Raw genomic sequence first — 18,180 nt, 5'->3', positions numbered from 1 at the left:
AATATTCTCGAGTTCTCTAATTCTACTTCTGATTTATTTCCTAACCTTTTCCAGAAACAAGTAACTTTTTTTTTTCCTTATTTCTAATCTCTGATTCCTCTTCTTTCTTCTCCTAAACTGTATTCCCAAAGCTCTCCAGAATCCCGACTGACAGGAAAAGGGTTAAAATGTGTTCAGGAAAGGGAAGTGGTTGGATTTTTTATTATCCTGACCAAAGCAGACATGCAAGCTGAACTCCCTCATCCTGTAGGACCTGAGCAAAAAGAGACATGATATAGAGGTGCTGTTGGAAATTGGTCCCAGCTCTGTGAACTAATAAGTATTAGTTATCTAACGCTTAAAATGAAATTTCTCTCCCCTCTTCCTTCCTCATATCCTTCTATAACCACAGTCATCTTGGCTGGCTGTTGGGCATTTGCCAACAAACCTTCAGACATCTCACAGTAGCTGCAGACCAGAGCTTTTCCAGGCCCAAGTTATGACTGTATTTATATTCCAGCAGTTGGCTCCAGCTTTGGTGTGCAGTTGCCATGTAGCACTCCAGACAAAATCCCTCCCCCTCAAAACTACTTTTGCTCCTGAACCTTTCCCTTCACCAAACTGACCAACCTCATGGAAAACGGCATGGCTGGGAAAAAGCACCCAACACCTTTGCATGGGGCAAAGCAGGCCCTACTACAGCCTGTTTAGCTGAGGCCTGGGGATGGTGCTTTAAGCTTAAAGCACTTGGTTTTAATGGTTTGACCATTAAATGGGTTCCTTTCCCAGCAGGAAGGAAGCTTTCCATGCCTAGCAATGAACTGTAGAGTCTTCCACAAAGCCGAAAGAAAACAGCACTTATCTAAATTTAACTTGCCATAGTTTCAAACTGGTCTGTGTGAGGAAACATCTTTTGCTTTCATTTCATGTAAAACATTCAATTAAATTCTCTCAGGAAAAAAGCCCTTACGGATAAAGGCATATATGCTATTTTTTCTTTCAAATATATCTCATTTATCTTCCCACATGACTCAAGTGGAAAAGTCTTAGTGTAGCGATTACAAACTCACATTAACCTACCTTTCTTCAGGGGCAAAGGAGAACAAGAGAAGCACTGAGCAATTCCTCATCTCCATGGGCAAAGAAATAAGATAGGCCTGGCACTGAGCCCGCCAGGCAAGCCGACTCCACCACACCAGGTTGGGAGCGCATTTCACAGTCAAAAGTACTTCTCAAAGAACTTCCTGCCAATGGCTACTTGACATTAAAAACTAGGATGATCTAGGTCAAGTATCCCAGTTGACATTAATTGCTATGTTGGATCAAAAAGGCAGGCAGCCTCTCAGCCGGAGCTCAAGTCGCGTTAGGCTTAAAAGCAATCGAGGCCAAAACCTTGAACTGTACCCAGAAGCCAAAAGGAAGCCAACGCGGCTGTTGAAGAACTGCCCGAGCATGTTCTTACCACTCATGCCCTCTCCACGCAGGCAGCTGTCGAGTGGAGCTTGGGAGCACTGACCAAGCACAGCCTTGAGAACAGGCGAGCCCGGAGCCTCACGGGGAGGTCGCAGTCAGAGACAGCCTCCGTGACATGCAACCTCCTGGGGACACTCTTCTGTGTCCTGATGCAGAAGGCTGGGAGCCTGCTGGCTGTACATACCTCAGAAAAACAGCAGATTACAAAACACTTCGATGAAAGGACAGATGAAATGCTCCAGTGACTGGTAAACTATAGTTCTACCTGCCTCCAGTGCTTTATCTCTGTTTGCTGCTTCTTTTATCTCTAGGACCTCTGAAGGTAAAGCACGTGCAATGTCCAAACAGAAAGGAAAGATGACCCGGAAAAGCAAGTCATCTTTTTATTGACCAGAGCACAAGACCAAGTGATTCTCAGTTACCCAGAGAATTCAATGAGTGTTTCAGAACACAATGCCTGAGAGTGTTGGCTGGAAAGTAGTCAAAAGCTATCACTGTTGAAAAGGCAAAAACCAGAAAAAAGGAATTAAAAACCTGAAACATTCATCTGATACCAAACACCTCAGGTAACTTTTAATTTATATTTTTAAGGGATGATGACTGATTAGGAACAGCAGTAATTTTGAGAATGCACCTTAGTCAACCAAACAAGACAGAGAATTCAAATTCACATTTTCAGTCCCAGAGTTATCATCATGGCCAATGCCAAGGAGGTCAGATTTTAGAACAACCACACCATGTGAAGGGTATCTCCTTCCACATATTCTTCCAATTATTTCCAGAAATGTCTTACAGTAGATGATGTCTTACAGCACAATTTTCAGGTACATAATGAGTTCATGAAAAGAAAAGGCAATTCCATGAGACCTTTCAATTAATATATTTTTCCCAAGCTACAGCTGAAACATAAAACAACCAGGGGCTCATCTTACTCATCCACATAGCTTGAACAACACAGCCTTTTATACAACAGACATAAAAGGAACAGATTAATTTTTAAAGAGCAAAAGATGAAAATATATAGTTGTACTCCGTAACTCATAGCAGGTTTCCAAATTGTAATCAATATTTTCCTTTGCATTTAAGCACTCCTGAATCTTAATGCTTTTTAAATGTCCAAGCACCAGAAATAATAATTTTATTATAGACAACCATATGTGATTAGAGTCTGACTGTAGTTTCTGAAGTTCTTTGCAAACTCAATACAGGCTAAGTGCCCATTTGTATTGTTAGAAAACTTCTTTACAGTGCTGTAATACAATACCTCAAGCAGCAGACTCTGAGCTAATATTTAGCATATAACCTGATAACCTTGTGTAGACCCAAACACAGCTGGAAAACCAAAAGTCTACATCAAGTCTAACAATATTTGCATTATTTTATTAAAGAGTTTAAGAATACTGGTATCAAAATAACTTCTCAAAGCAGGAAAAATATTTGGAAGAAGTAACTTATCAGTCAATTCAACTATTCAACAATTGCACCACATGCAGTACTATGGGCCATTGACAGCTCAGTTAGTCCACTGACAACAAAAAGACTTTTTACCCCCCAAATACAAGCTCTTCAGCCAATAAAGATACCTAACACTTTGTCCAAGTTTTCTGAATAACAGTTTTGGGCCAAATGCTAAACCGTGACAAGGATAATCTTCTAAAACCCTAGCCAGTGTCATTTAAAATAAACAAATAAATAATAAACAACAACAAAACCAACCCTAACATAACAACAACAACAAAAAACCCAATTTAAAACATATTCACTTAAGAAGTTGTTTGTTTTTTTTTTTTTTTCCCATTCTATACAGTAGATACTGCTGCAGATCCAGGTAGGGCATAAAATATTCAAATACTGTAACAGTCAAAATTAACCCTAAAAAGTACTTGTAACAAGAAGCACATAGCACTTCTCCGTGTAAGCCAACAGGAAGCACCACAGTCTGCTAGTATGACTGGGAGAAAAGCCTGGTGACTCTCCCAGCAATTACAAACTAGAGCAGATTTTTCCCATGCCCACTGGGACATTAGGAAAAGGTTTTTCACTGAGAGGACGGTCGGTCACTGGAAGGCTCCCCAGGGAAGTGGTGACAGCATCAAGCCTGCCAGAGTTCAAGGAGCATCTGGACGATGCTCTTGGTCATGTGGTTTAGCATTAGGTTGTCCTGTGAGGAGGAGGGAGTTGGACTCCATGAGCCTTATGGGGGCCTTCCAACCCAACATATTCTATGAATCTACTCCAGCATTTTCGCTCAACGAAATGTTGATAACCTATTGAGACTTTTCAAAAGGTTTTTTTGATTTGGAAATTCCCATCATGCTTTTTCTGCTCCTGCATTCACAGGAGGACACCAATACTTTGTGAAAGATCTTCTGGAGCCTGCAAAGCAAAGCTCTGGAACACTACATATTGAACAAGGATTACCTACAAAAATTCCTCATGCAAACAACAGCTGCACAGTTTAAAGATTAAAATGAGTGGTCTTCAATAAATTCTTTTTCGTATGTTTGTGAGAGTTGGTTTTTTTTGTTTGTTTAAATTAGTTTTGATTACAAATGCATTGAGAAGTTAATGTAGCAATATATGCCTTTTCATAAAACACTAGGCTAGAACAGTCACTTATTAACCATAGTAGAGTTGTATTTTACAATGAAGGAATGTGGCACGAGTCAGGCTTCTAATTTAATAAAACTTACTTTAGCAAAACTAGAGTATAGTATCTCAGAAACCTGACTCAAAAAGATCCTCTACTTAAACACCTGCTTATGTGTTTTCTTTACTTTGGAAAATTGCTAAAAATAAATAAAAAAGGAAAAGGAAGACAAAATAAAGAGGGGAGGGGAACCAGAAAGCTTCCAACACTGATGCAACCTCTTAGAAGGAAACAGTCTATTTGTCCAGAGAATCATCTAACATATATATTTGTGTTTTGATTAATCTATCTCTTGCTCCTCTTCTTGATCATCTGCAAGCAGGCTCTGGTAAGCCTACTGAGGGAGGAGGCAGCAATAAAATAAATTTTAAAAAGATCATTACTTCCAGTCCTCTGCTTTCCTTTACTTCCACTAGTACTCTCTTTCCTCATCCTGCTGACTCAGGAAATGAAGACGGCACAAATATTTATGTTTTTAATAAGACAAATAATTGCACCTCTTTAAACTGCTCCCAACAGGGTAATATCACAGCCTATGCTTGTACCAGTGAAGTGGCAGCATGGATGGGCCAGGGATAAGACCTCCCTGCTTGGTGAAATTAAGCTGTAATATCAATCTGTGTATTTGGTCTGTATACATAAGGATCCACTCTTATTATTCTCTTGTATTTCCATACCTAATTAAGTGAACATGCCCAAGTTTTCCCTCACATATGCTATGCCATCCTTTGTGCAAGCAAAATCTCACATTATTTGACACTGGTTTAAAATGAAAATTGATTAGCAAAGGTTAGACAACAACCACTGATAACACTGAATCCTGACTGCACCCATCACACAGGTAACAGAGCTTCTACCTCTATATGACAAAGTCAAGTAAGAGAGGCACTCTAATTCCTCAGACTAAAGCACAGGTCAGGTTCTTGTTGCCCTTTAATCTCCAAGTCTAGCAAGAAGAGAGAAAAACATAAAAAAACCAAAAATAAGATTATTTACTCCATTTGTTTCTGAATAAAGACTAAGGTAAGAGGGTTACCTGTTGTCTTACCTAGTCTTAGTTTTCTCCCTGCCTGCTCCACAGATTAAACTCATGCAATGCACTGTCAAGATGATAGTACCACTCTTGTTAGTTCTATGTAAGCATCTTTTCTAGTATCCTTTTGTTAAAAAAAGCCTCCATGCAGCTACACCCAAGTGTTTTATCAGTGCTAGGCTCAAGGAATGCTAGCACAAGCCTGTGGGACCCTGGGATGGCTCTCTTGCCACAGACTTCCTTTTTGGATGCTCTATCTTACTTAGGACTCCACACACTTTAGTCCCACACCTGTAAAATGTTAACAGTCCCATTCTTACCCAGTTTTAGTGTGTGCATGTGTTTTTATGCTCCAAAACACAGTGGAGTGCTATTTTCAGCTACCACTTCTGCGCTCCTGTATCACAGAACAATCATTAGCATATGAAAACCACAGCCAGACTTGGGGGGTAGAATCACTTGTTCCCTGAATATAATCTACTCCTTCCAGGAAAAGGAAACAACAATAACCAAACAATCAACCCACAAGAGACTGTACAGTTTCATCAGTTTTCACACTGAGCCCCCTTGGAATCAGTGCATGGTACAGTTAAGGGACAGACTGTCCTCCTTGGAAAAGGCATATTTGCTGCAATTTAGCTGTTAAAAGGAATAACTAAAATAAGTGTTAGTTAGCATATTAAAATCAGCGTTAATTGGTCACAAAATCAACCTTTACCTCTAAAAAAGAGCTCACTTTATACAGGCAGTAGGGCTATTTCCCCTAAATTTAGGCATGTTCCACTTTAATCTGATGTTCTCTCACAGTGTCAAAGCTTACAAGAAGTGCAGAAAACACTGGAAGCAAACCAGGACAGGTTTCCCTCAGAACCAGAATGAATATTTTTAAGCATCAGAAACACGCAATTTGGCATGTTGAGAGAGATGCACAGTGCTATCCCTTTAAAAAGCCTCTTTTAGGACCAAAATATTTAATGTTCTCTTTTTCATACGTATATGTTCACACGCTCTGATCTATTTTTAGTATGTCCTTCCTAGATTAATTTTTAAACTCAAGTTTGGATACTTTTTACCCTTTTATCCCTGTTGAGCCTGTCTGTTCCATTACTGGAGGCAGCAAGGACGTGGAAGTCAGTCTGCCACAGGTTTGCATCCCACCCTTTTCCACTAAAAGCAATAAAAACAACGCAGGGAGAGAGCCACCCTTATATACAGGAACAGGGCACAGCACTTACAGGGCAAGAGCCGTAACTTCCTACAGCATGCATGCTATTATATGTACTTTCTGTCACAGTAGATGACAGTAAGCCACCTCATTAAATGCTGCAAGGCTTAAAAAGAAGGAAAAAACAGCACTGTTCCCCAACTTTCACCAAAAAAAAAAAAAAAAAAAAAAAAAAGAGTATAACAGCATACCTGCCTTCATCCTCTTAGGCTTGACAGTATCTCTAACAGAATAAACCCACAACAGACTTTACAGTCTAAGTACATAACTAAACCTTCTGGCAGTTTTCTCTTTACTAGACATAATACAACTTCTACAGCTTTACCTATGCCACTTCACAAATGTGACAATATTAACCAAAGTCTGCTTATATACTTTTATTTAGAAGGGTCTTGTACCTGAAAGCTTGTATACCTCACACATCATTTTGAAAGGAAACAGAAACTTCAGTTCAGAGACTTCAGACAACCACTGATGTCAGTGTGCACTATTAAGTTGCTTCAGACTAAGCCAGTTCTTCCTATTCCACTTACAAACAGCTGGGAAAAAATGATGTAATGGTGATTAAAAGGTGGTGTGGGGAGAGGAATTTACTTTACATAAGATAATCAATGAGCAATTTCTGTGGACCAAAACTCAAGCTGACCTAAGTTCAGAGTTCTGTTGTTTACATGTGTAGTCCTAAGGCGTGGTAAACAGCACTTCTAAACTGAGAGGAAGCTGTGCCCACAGACCACACGGTATCAAAATATTCAGCGCAGGTCAAATCCAACAGGAGACAAATCTCTCGGCTGTGTAATGGCCACTGAACTCCTCCAACAAGCCACTTACACATTTCCAGAATAAACTGTTTTCTACAGATTACACAGGAGCAATCTGCAAAGACTAAACAGCACACACAAGGTAACCAAGGAGAGCTAATAAAGGCATATTGAAGATATTACACTTTTTTCTTCTCTTCTGTGATCTCATTTTAGTAATTATCAGTTATCTCTACATACCTTAAGCGACTTACTTGTAAATAACAAATACAGGAACACACTGCTGGAACACACCAGCACCAGTGCACACAGGGGTAGTCAGAATTCAGGAAAGTGAGTTTATGAATTATGTTTGTATTTGCACAGTTTTAATATAGTCTAGTGATTAAATCGAAAACGAGAATAGTAAGGATATTTGCCCTTATCTTAATTAGTAAAGCTGTTTATGCAGGATGAAAGGTAAGCATGTCTTTGTTTCTCCATCGCATTTTTATTTATTACAACTGAAGAGTACTGCATTATTTGTACTTTTCAAGTGACAAGAAGCCTCCAAACACAGTTTTTGCAGAAATGGTACTTGGAAGGGACACATTAAGAAATTCCACATTTAATCCATCCAAGCGAGACCAGTTCTATCCAGAAAAAGTAAAGGTTCTCACCCATCAAAAAGATTTGAAAGCATACAAAATAAATACAATTCTCCCTCCCTCCCCCCGAACTTCTATCAATATCCCCCCCTCCAAATTTCTACAAGTAAATCTCATCACTACAAGTTCAATTACATCATAAGATGGCCCTCCTCCTTAATTTTTCCAAGTAAGAATGTATGAGGTCATTTGACAGAGGGCTTAATTAGAGAATATAAATCAGGATTAAAAAACCAACCAACCAAAAAAAAAAAACAACAGAGCCCCAAAATCGACAACATCCCAAAAGCCAACCGTGGTATGTGCTTCACCCCAGGGAAGAAGACAAGTGTTCAAAACTGTAAAAATGGTTCCCATCCATTGTTTCCCTCCTACTCTTAAGAGTATTTGATGTTCCTAGTATCACCAGCCCTACTACACCTGTTGTCATGTGCCCTTCCCATGGTCTTTCTCCAATCTATGGGTTTGATTCTGCGACATTCAGAAATATTTCAATATCTTAAGTTATTTTCCTGAATTATTTAAACAACCACTGCTATCTCTATAATTCAGGACATCTTGTCAGAGTTCTCTGAATCCTGCAGATGATCTCCACATGACACAGGCAAGCTTTTTAATTTAAAAAAAAAAATTAAAAATTAAAAAAAATACACATAAAACAGCTGCATCTCCAAGTAACTCTCTGCTCAGGAAGGAAGGGCAGCAGGTGAGGTGACAACACACTCTGACTTATGCCATTCCCCTACAGGGAAGGGACCTCCTGCAGAGGGATGGAACAGGTCGCCACGGTCAGCAGCACTGCCATGGATAAACCTGACGAAGTCCACCTGCCACAGCACCAAGCAATAAGCTAACAAAAATTAGATCAGATAGCAGACTTACAAGTGTTTATAGCCCATGACTCAACTTTCCCTCCTGTACAGTGACCTTTACAGAGGACAGGGAAAGGAGACGAGCATGCTTATATGTTAAATTCATACAATCCATTATCCAAAAGAGTAACTGATATCTGAGGCTCTAAATCTACTTAGGAAGCAGAACAGCAATGGCCTACGATATCCCCAAAAGGCCACAACAGAGGAAATTTGATTGTTTTTGTGCTCCTGGTACCTTGTGAAGCATGCACCATTTTTCTCAAAAAATAACAACAAAGTCATAAGGTAGGAGACACAGAAATAGCGTGATCATCAGCACGAAGAGGATATTTTAAGCCCTGCTTTAATGCTCAAGTTCAAGTTTTGCAGAGACAGAATAAAGCTGATATTTACCTAGGCAAGACATCAGAGCTAGGGGAAGCATACAGCACTGTAACCAGAAACACTCAGTATTACCCCAAAAATAGTGTCCAAATACTGTTCATCTCCCCGTCACACATTAGAATACTCAGAAAACAAAACCAGAGAAGGGCAAGGCAGAAGTGAAATTGCCTGGAAAGCCTGAAGGGCACACTGAACAGACCCTTCTTCCATTAAGGAAATTCACAGCAGAAAATGACTAATGGTAATACTTGAGGTCCAGAAGATAAAGTTTGGCAAAGTGACCTTTTATGCATTTTAGATCAAAAACCAGTTTGGTCATATGCGTGCTGAAACAGCCTTGGGCATATGACAAACTAGCTTAAAAAAAAAAAAGTTTGTGAGCAAGCACTTAAGACAGCTGTGTTCAAGAGCTATATTCAAAAAACATGATCAAACTTTCATGTTTGCTATTGTAATCCAAGAGCCAGAGTTCAGTAAACAGTAAATGTGATTCTACACAACCTTGTTATCTTTCCATCTCGACAGTTAAACTCTATGTGAGGGAGTGCAAAGAGGTTACAAAATGCTATCAGCACAGTTTATTAAATGTTCCTTTTGCATCTATTCTGTAGCAGGATAAAACTTAAGGTAGCAGAGACTTAAATTACCAATAAGTTGAGAGGATCAGGACCGATTCTTGAGAAATCATCTTGATCTCAAGAGGCAAGGGGAAATTTTTCTTCCAAGAAATTTTGCACTCTTATGTGGCCACTGTTGAGCAGTTCGGAGCAGGTTTGCTCTTTGTTAGCAAAGCAAGAGTGAATGGCAAAAGTGCATAGATTCTTCCCTTATTTTCCATAAATAGGACCCAAAGTAGCAGATTAATGGGATTTTTCAGCTGGTTTTGCCTTTCCACCTCATAACCACACACCTCTAGAGATACATTATTCAGGGAGTTCTAGGACTTCTAACACATGATCTTGGAATTCAGGTGGAATTTTGGCCTTAATGAAGTCAACAGCACCATTCCTTCCAATTTCAAAGGTGAAGGATTTCACACTGATCTGTAGTGCTCCACCTCCCCTGGTCTCGAAGCCTCAAGCTTTACTGGGAGTTTTACTTTTATTTAAGCTCCCAATAGTTTGCCCATGTGAAACTTTTGCAGAGTCGTAGTTCTTTAATATCTTGAATTTCTGCACAGAGCAAAAGCTACACGCTTTTTTCCCCCAACAGATTTCTATTAAGAAAAGAGGTCTTTTGGCAAAAGGGTTTACAGGAGTAACATGCAACCAAGGAGAGGACTCCACAAAAGCATTACATTTGATCGACCCACAACTTTAGTGAAATATCACCTAATCAGTTCTAAGTTATCTATCTTCTGAAAGCACCTTGAAATCACTTTAAGTTATGGTTGTTATTATAAATTCAAGAAAAATCAAGCTATTGTCCTATCTGCACAATTAGGAAGCACAGGACAGAAGCTGAAACCTTCAGCTCTTGCAAACATGGGAGGGGAAGTGTGCTCTTGAGTTTGAGTTACAGAGTATCTCCAAAAGCTTAGAAACAGTCAAATGAGACCATTCACTGAATTAATGAGTGTTTAAAGCATATTTTCATCGTTGCACAGTTACTTTAGCACAGAAAAATTGAGTAAGCAGAAGAAAGTTAGCTACCTCAACAGCAAGGAGCCCACACACTACTCTTAGGTAGATGAGAAAGAAATTACAAAAGCAACTACTCTGCAAAATAAGGCCAACACAGCCAGCAGCCCTTGTTGCCCAAATGGTTCCAGAAGAGCTCTGAAGAGAGAGTTGTGTCCAAGTTTCACATAGGTTAGTCCTTCCCACCAAACTCAGTCCAGTACAGGATTGGCAGAACACCCTTGCTTGGACACCCCACTCCATCAGAGGTGTCTGCTTCCCCATCTGGGAGCTACATTCCTACAAAAATCGTCACAAACAGAAGATGAAAAAGGTGTGGGGAAAAGTTCTTTTGTGGTCTTTTTGTTCTGTTTAACAGGACGCTTCTCATATACTCACCTTTTTGCCAGCTACAAAAACTCCTGAGCGGAGGAAAAAAACCACCCACACTGAGCCAAGCAATTTTTTTCCACAAACGATAAGCAAAACAACTATAGTCAAACAAAGTTGAAGGCTACTGACAAGAAAATAGAGGCCTAGGCCCTGTTCTTTCTGCTCCCTAAGAAACGAAGGCAGAAACCAGTATCTTGATGTTCTTCCCTGCTGTTTTCTGCTGCTTTTTCACTGTATTTTGGCAGCAGTGGGAATAAAGACAAAAGCAGCACCAAAGAACAAAGTGTGAATCTAATTCGTGCAAAAATAGGGAGTGGGAACAAAAGACAGAGTAGAAGTGGATGGACTACTTATAGCAATTATTGTCAAATATTTTTGCACTTCCTTCCTTAATGTAGCTTCTTTAATATACAAAGACCTACAAATAGTTCTGAGAGGTTCCCTTTGTAAAAGGAGGAGAAAGGAAAACTGTAATAAGACCATGCAATGAAGATAAATTTTCCCAATAATGCAAGCTACAGGAAACACATGGAGGTCAAATAAAACTATTATTTGCCTTTTCAAACACTATTTTCTTCAGCTGCTAAATAAAAACATTATGAAGCCATTTTATACAGTGAAATTTAACCTTATATTAACCTTCCATATTAAGTAAACAAACCTTTCTAGCCAATAAGCATCATTGTGAACTCTCCAAGATGATAAGCAATACCTTAATTACATTCATTTACATGACTTTGAAATTGTTCCAGACCAAAGTCGACAACTACAAGGTCAAAGAGTATGGAAATCTAAAGTAAGGAGAAATCCATAGTCGGCCAGTTCACACAAGCATGGTGCAGCATCCTTTCTAACCCAGTTTGCAAAGGGTCAGGGATACCAAGTACTTGCCTTTTCATCAATTACATTAAAAAAGCAAATCCCCTGAAACACCAAAGACTGAGAGTGCTCTTTTTTTTTTTTCTTTGAAGACTATTCACAGTTGAAAACAATGGACACTTCGGAATTGTTTTTAATGCCTAATGGCCAATTAAGCTGCATGAATCTTACGCAAACATTTTATAATATTCTAACTGAAAAGCACAACAAATATAATTTTGAAAAATGCATCCACATCACTGACAACTACTGAATATTTGGTATAGTGCCATTATACTCTGCAACACTAAACTGACTAGTTTTGTTGAGATTTATCCTATGAGGCAAGTGGAACAACAGAGGAGACGCCACCATACTGATTCCACATCGCTGTACTTCATGAACTGTGCAGACTCACAGGTAAGTCCCAGCCCAAAAAACCTGCTGCCTAGACTTACATTCTCATCAACAAGACTAGAACTAAATCCTTAAGATATGGGGAGAAAACGCCCTGTGCTGAGTCCTAAGTACAACTTTTAGTGTGCTACATGAAAACCTTTATTATTTGATCCGTGCCACACTTAAGAGTGGGAAATGCTAATAACACTCAAACAGCTATTATAAACTTTTAACAGTGACTGTAGCAAGAAACTTGATGAAGCATGTTCTATCCTGGAACAGTACAAAAGCAGACACAGAGTCCATCCCATTCCCAAGACATTAGATAATGGTTCAGGTATAATCAGTAGCAATTAAATTAGCCAAAATAGAGCATACATGCATGCTGCACTAATGGATCATTTCAGGATTACATTTTGCGTATTGTAACAATGAAATTATTACAAATATATAGAAAAATCTGAAGTACAGCTTTTGGGTTTAGGCAGTCCCGTATCAATGCACTGCAGCTGACAATATTTTCTTTGTATTAAATTAGATAAATCTCCCTGCACCTTACTTTACTAGCCAAGCACTTTTTCCACACCTCTCAAGCCAACAACCTTCTGCAATTTAAGTATGATTTAGTGCAAGAGAAGCAATGAGTATTATAAAATTTATGCTTGTTCACCTTCTCTCCCCACAGAGAAGGGCAAGACGTTTTTTCATGTAAATATGTATTAGATCCAAATCATTTAAATAGATATTATTCCATAGAGAACATGATGCTGCATATGCCCATTTCAGCTCCAAGTTACTAAATAAACTGCAAGATAACGATGTTGCCTTGCTCATCTTAAAGGACACTGAAAATATTTCTAGGCATTTCAAACATAAGTAAAAGACTTTCACAAGAAAAAAGAAAAACTAGGGTGGCTCTAACAAAGCTAGATAAGGTGAAGACAAGTTACTGACGAATTAGGAAATCTCTTCAGGAATAGGTCACAACTGCTACAGCAAAAGTATAGCTCAGGTACGTGGAGCAGTCTTTGCAGTATGAATAGCAAGTCATTACCATCTTCCACTTTTAAATGGAGTAAGGGAAAGATAACCATGTTTGCAAAGAGAAAAACCAAGAAACTTTAAACAGGTGACTAATTCTAAAAGTTAATGTTGGAATGTTAAATGCAAGGTGCTAAATGCTAATTTGTCTCTAATATGTCTCAGTTATATTCAGCTACAAGTGTCACTGCTTCAATGAAAGAGAAAGAGAGAATAGGGAAAACTTAAACAATGTCTTAAAAATGAGAGCTTTAGGCACTACTTTTAAGTGAGTGCATATATCTCACTGCTTTTCACAAAACACAACGGAAGTTAATCAGCATGTTACCACAAAATACATGTTTAGTTAACAATTTATTTTTAAATCATGTATTTATTTAAAGTGAGGAAGACTGTCATTGGGCTTGAAGCTATCACATATCATTTGGGCCACAGTCAGTTATCTTACAATACAGTCTGACCTCTACTTGATTTTAAAATAGGATAATCACCTTCAACTATGTATGAACCTTGAACATTATCAAAAACAGTTTTATTGCATCAACGATTTATTAATAGTCTTATATTAATAGTAATGTAACTTTGACTTTACAAAGTCATAAAGATGACGAGAAACACAGTCAAGGCTTACTGTGCTACCTATTTTATTTTAGGCTTCTAAGGCAACCTCATGACACAATCAGAAAGACTATCCTGAAAGTAAGAGCTCCAAAGAAAAAACAATAAGAATACGCATGTATTGTCCCAGTTCAACAACAGAGCAGGAAGGATACAGACAGCATAATGAGTTCAGACAAACACTGAAACCTTTCAAGTACCAAAATTCTCCTCCAGCCAGCTGTGCTTGGAAGTGGAAAACTGCTCGTGCTGAGACAGGTAACGTCTGGACAAGCGCAGAACAGCGGCAGCCATGAAGAAGAGGCGTGAGCCTTACGCAGGAGTGCACTAAAGCCACATTCCCCTTCCAAGCAAAGCACTGCAAAACGCCCAAAGCCAACAGGCTCACATTCAAAACAAACCCGAGGAAGGAGGAAACGTTCCTCCCAGACCTTTCTGGTTCAAAACACTTGCCGCAGCAGCCCCGCCGCGTTCCCTGCGCTGAACAGCCACTTTTATAGCTCTTAGCCCCATTACACCACAGTTGACAGTTTAAACAAAGAGCAACTAAGAAAGTACAATATTCTATAACTGGCATTTACAGCATCGGCCTTGGACTTCTAATCTTTAGCAGACGGGCACACAAATCAATCTATCAGCTCATAAAGGTATGCTTTTTAACCTCTAAAACAGATGGGATTGGCCAGAAACGTCTGGCATGTCAAACTGCTAATCACTGCTGCCCTTTGCACAAAATAACCCACTTAAGTTGAGGCATGGTTGCACTGTAACAGACATTAGTCTGTGGGAAACCCATTTAACTGTCACATACTCCCGCCACTCTTGCTCTCCCTTAATTAAGCCTAATGCCTTATGCTTTGACCTTTTGTTCTAGCCTATTAACCCTATCTAGTACAAGTTCAAATATGTTAAACTTAAAAGTTTGCTGTAAAATATTAAATGCCAAGCTACAGAAAGAATGAGGGACGCTTCTCTACCCTGCAAGTTACCAACTCCTCTACCAAATTTCCTAGGCAGACAAAATGGAAGAACTATGTTAGTCCTCGGTGATAAAATATGTTCAAACACAAAAAAAAAGTGGAGTTGCTTCCACTTGCACAGCCTACTTTTTCCTCTTCAGAGGAGAGAGGAGGGTGAGGGGGGAAAAAAAAAAAAAAGTGAAACTTCTGTTTGCAGCTTCATATCCTCAGGCTTTCAGGTTTTTATCCACTAAGAAAAGCACATGCTATCAGTCAAGATCATATTACACTCATTTGCTGTTCTCCGAAACCCATCATTAAAAATAAGGCATAATTGGTTTACAGTGACCAATTTCTCCTCAATTAAAGGCTGCCTCTGCTAACCTTGCTCCCAATGAGTCACCATCTTATTCTTTTCACAACATAGTTACACTTAATATTAGTTTTTAATTGTCATCTGTAGCTTCTCATGATTTGCATCTTTTGAAGTTCCTGAGACTTGCATAGACTTAAATAAGGACATAATTTATAAACTTTAGCTCACTGACACACACTTTTCCTTTGATACAAGCTCACCTTAAGCACCACTGCATTCCATCCCTCTCTCCCACTTCATGAAGGTTTACACAGCACCAAGTCCAACAGTTATGTTTCTAAAGCAGTTCTCTTTTGCAGAAAGACCAGCCTAATAAAGACCAGAACTCTTGACTTAAAACAAGCAGTCTAACTCCAGTGACAAAACCAAACCTCTCATCAAGACACTACTGCATTCCACATTAAAACTATTTATGTGTGCAATGCAAACTCGGTATACCAACACAGGTATTCTACAATTAGTGCTTATAACCAATAAACAAACCTACTCCCCACGCCAAAAAAATAACCAAGACGTAGCACATAACTGTTTTCTAATGTTGGTTAGAAACAGAAGATGGAATGCAAACCGTGTCAGGATTACCAGCCACGTATACACTGATAAACATGCTTTCTCAAATCTTTAACTTAACCACCGTAGTTACTAAGTTGAATACTTGGTGCAACATCCTTGTTCACAGCTTAAGCTTCTGCAACTCTGACTAAACAGAACTGCTTTTAAACAGAGGCAACAATCTTGAAACAAAGCTTTTAATTACTTTAACTGTTTTTGAAGAACTGTAAGATTTCTAAAAGCCTGTTGCCACAAAAGCCACTGTCTACTAAATTCTGTTTAAGCTGTATAAGAGACCATCTGCTGCTGATCAAAACAATCTCAAGTTTTAAGCAGCTAATTAATTAATTATGTTTTAATTCCAAAGTGCCTATCTCAGTGATTCTGAGACCAGCAAGTAACACAGTTAACTTTTCTGTAAATACAATTGCTCAGACAACTAAGATGCACTACAGAAATGCTAGACTTTTTCTGAAAAGTCAAATGGGAAATGTCATGGGGAAAAAAAAAATGGATATCATCTTAATTTGCCTTTATTTCCAAAACACTGATTCTGGATAAATCCAAACCACCTAGATTTAAAAAGCACATATATTTTATAAGGATTTCACTTTGTTCTATTCTATTTTGTTGGAGATGCTCAAACTGCACTACACAGACCAATGCTGTATTCAAATAAAGTCAAGCAACACATGGATTTATTAAAAAAAAGAGAAAAATATATCCTTGCATCTGCAATCTGTGTCATTACAACAGATATGCAAGAAGTTCTGCAGGCTGGGATTTGGTATGACTGCCTCCAGCTTCTAGACCTTCCCTACAAACACTCAAAAAGTTGCCACTGGAGGCAATGCAAATGAGTCCTAAGAGAGACCAGAAACAAAACAACAACTGCTTGTCAACCATTACATGCCCAAATTGTATTCTTTATGCTCATCAGCATTCTCAAGTTCTTAGGCACGCATGTAGGCCCACTGAGGACAGTGGGGCTACTCAAGTGAATAAAATTACTCACAAACCAAAGTGCATATACATAAGCAATCACTGGACAACACTCAGGGAATTCTTCCCTGGTATCAAAGAAAAATAGGATTTAGGAAATGGGAACCAAGGGAGCAGATCCGAACAAAATGACAGTGATGCTACATGTCTACAAGCCACTGTAATGTAATATCTAATAATGATTTTACTGGGATGGTCCCTTGCCACAGCAGCTCAATTTGGATCTGTTTTATTTAAAAAAAGAGAGGGTAACACAGTAAATTTTTCTTAATCTTCTCTTTCACTCTGAAATTACACGTAAATCAAGTTCTTCGCTATTTAGCTGCTACCTCCCAAATAAGTAGGCTAAATCTTTAGGACTTAACAGTGAATTGCATACAAAAAGTTCAAACATTACAAAAATATTTATTTCTCTTTAATCAGCACACACACACAAAAAAAAAAAAAAGAAAAAAGAAGACATTTTAGAGTAAAAGACAGGGATTAACTTGAAAATTTATCACCTCAAAACATATTATAATCCTAAACAGCTTATACATGGCACATGTCTGACAGCTTTGGCAAGACAAAGAAGAAACCCAAAAACAAAGAGACAAGGTAAATAACCCAAACAAATTATTTACCTTGAATGTGGTCCCATCCGGAAAGCTCTTCCTTCAGGAGTCCAAGGATGCATTAATTTTCTTCCTCAACAATTTCATGCTCGATCTGGAAAGAACAGCAGAAATGGCCCTATGAAAGTCTGCATAGCAAGTTTTCCTACCTCATATTGCCTCCATCTACTTTCTTACTGTTGGTGTAACAGAAAGCCATGCTTTATTGCGGTTCGTAAGAACTACGAATAACAATTTTATTTCAGAAAAACATGTAGGTCTGAACTTCAGAAATCAAAATCTTCAAAACAGAACCATCAGTGAAACCAGCAGAAACAACTCACATTGTCTAGACTTGTACTGACTAAGGGAACAGTATTTCTGCAAGAACAAAATCACATTCATCTCTGAAAGCCCCAGCCCTCTTTCTCTTCCTTTCATTCAAAAAAACAGCTGTGACATGAAAGCCCTCCTTCCTATGTAGTGATTAGTGTTTAACACTTCAAACTTCCACCTATGAACATCAAAATAATTTTTAAAAGGACTATTAATTTACACATACATAAGGAAAAGACAAAAGCACAGTAAAACAGGTGAGTGTAATGCTAAATGCCACAGAATTAGCTAGAAAAAACAAAACCAGTAGAAATTATATTTGTTTTTGAGACATAAGAATTAAATAGTATATGACACTATAATTAGAATATCTTATCCATCACAAGCACCACCTTAAAAATTCTCAT

General features: G+C 38.5%; 1 protein-coding gene across 5 annotated transcripts in view; it reads right to left on the bottom strand.

The window, feature by feature from the left end:
- Positions 1 to 18,180, bottom strand: part of NRIP1 (nuclear receptor interacting protein 1) — a 75,595-nt gene that overhangs the window by 51,136 nt on the left and 6,279 nt on the right. For all 5 annotated transcript variants that reach the window (XM_017838202.1, XM_017838203.1, XM_017838204.1 and 2 more), the window contains exon 2: positions 17,468 to 17,552. The gene's annotated coding sequence lies outside the window, so the exon portion shown is untranslated. The remainder of the gene's footprint in view (positions 1 to 17,467; positions 17,553 to 18,180) is intronic.

Source organism: Lepidothrix coronata, unplaced genomic scaffold (assembly GCF_001604755.1).
Source record: "Lepidothrix coronata isolate B3197 unplaced genomic scaffold, Lepidothrix_coronata-1.0 Scaffold328, whole genome shotgun sequence".
Lineage (NCBI taxonomy): Eukaryota > Metazoa > Chordata > Aves > Passeriformes > Pipridae > Lepidothrix > Lepidothrix coronata.
The sequence above is the reverse complement of the archived record's forward strand: the minus strand, read 5'-3'. Positions and strand labels throughout refer to the sequence as shown.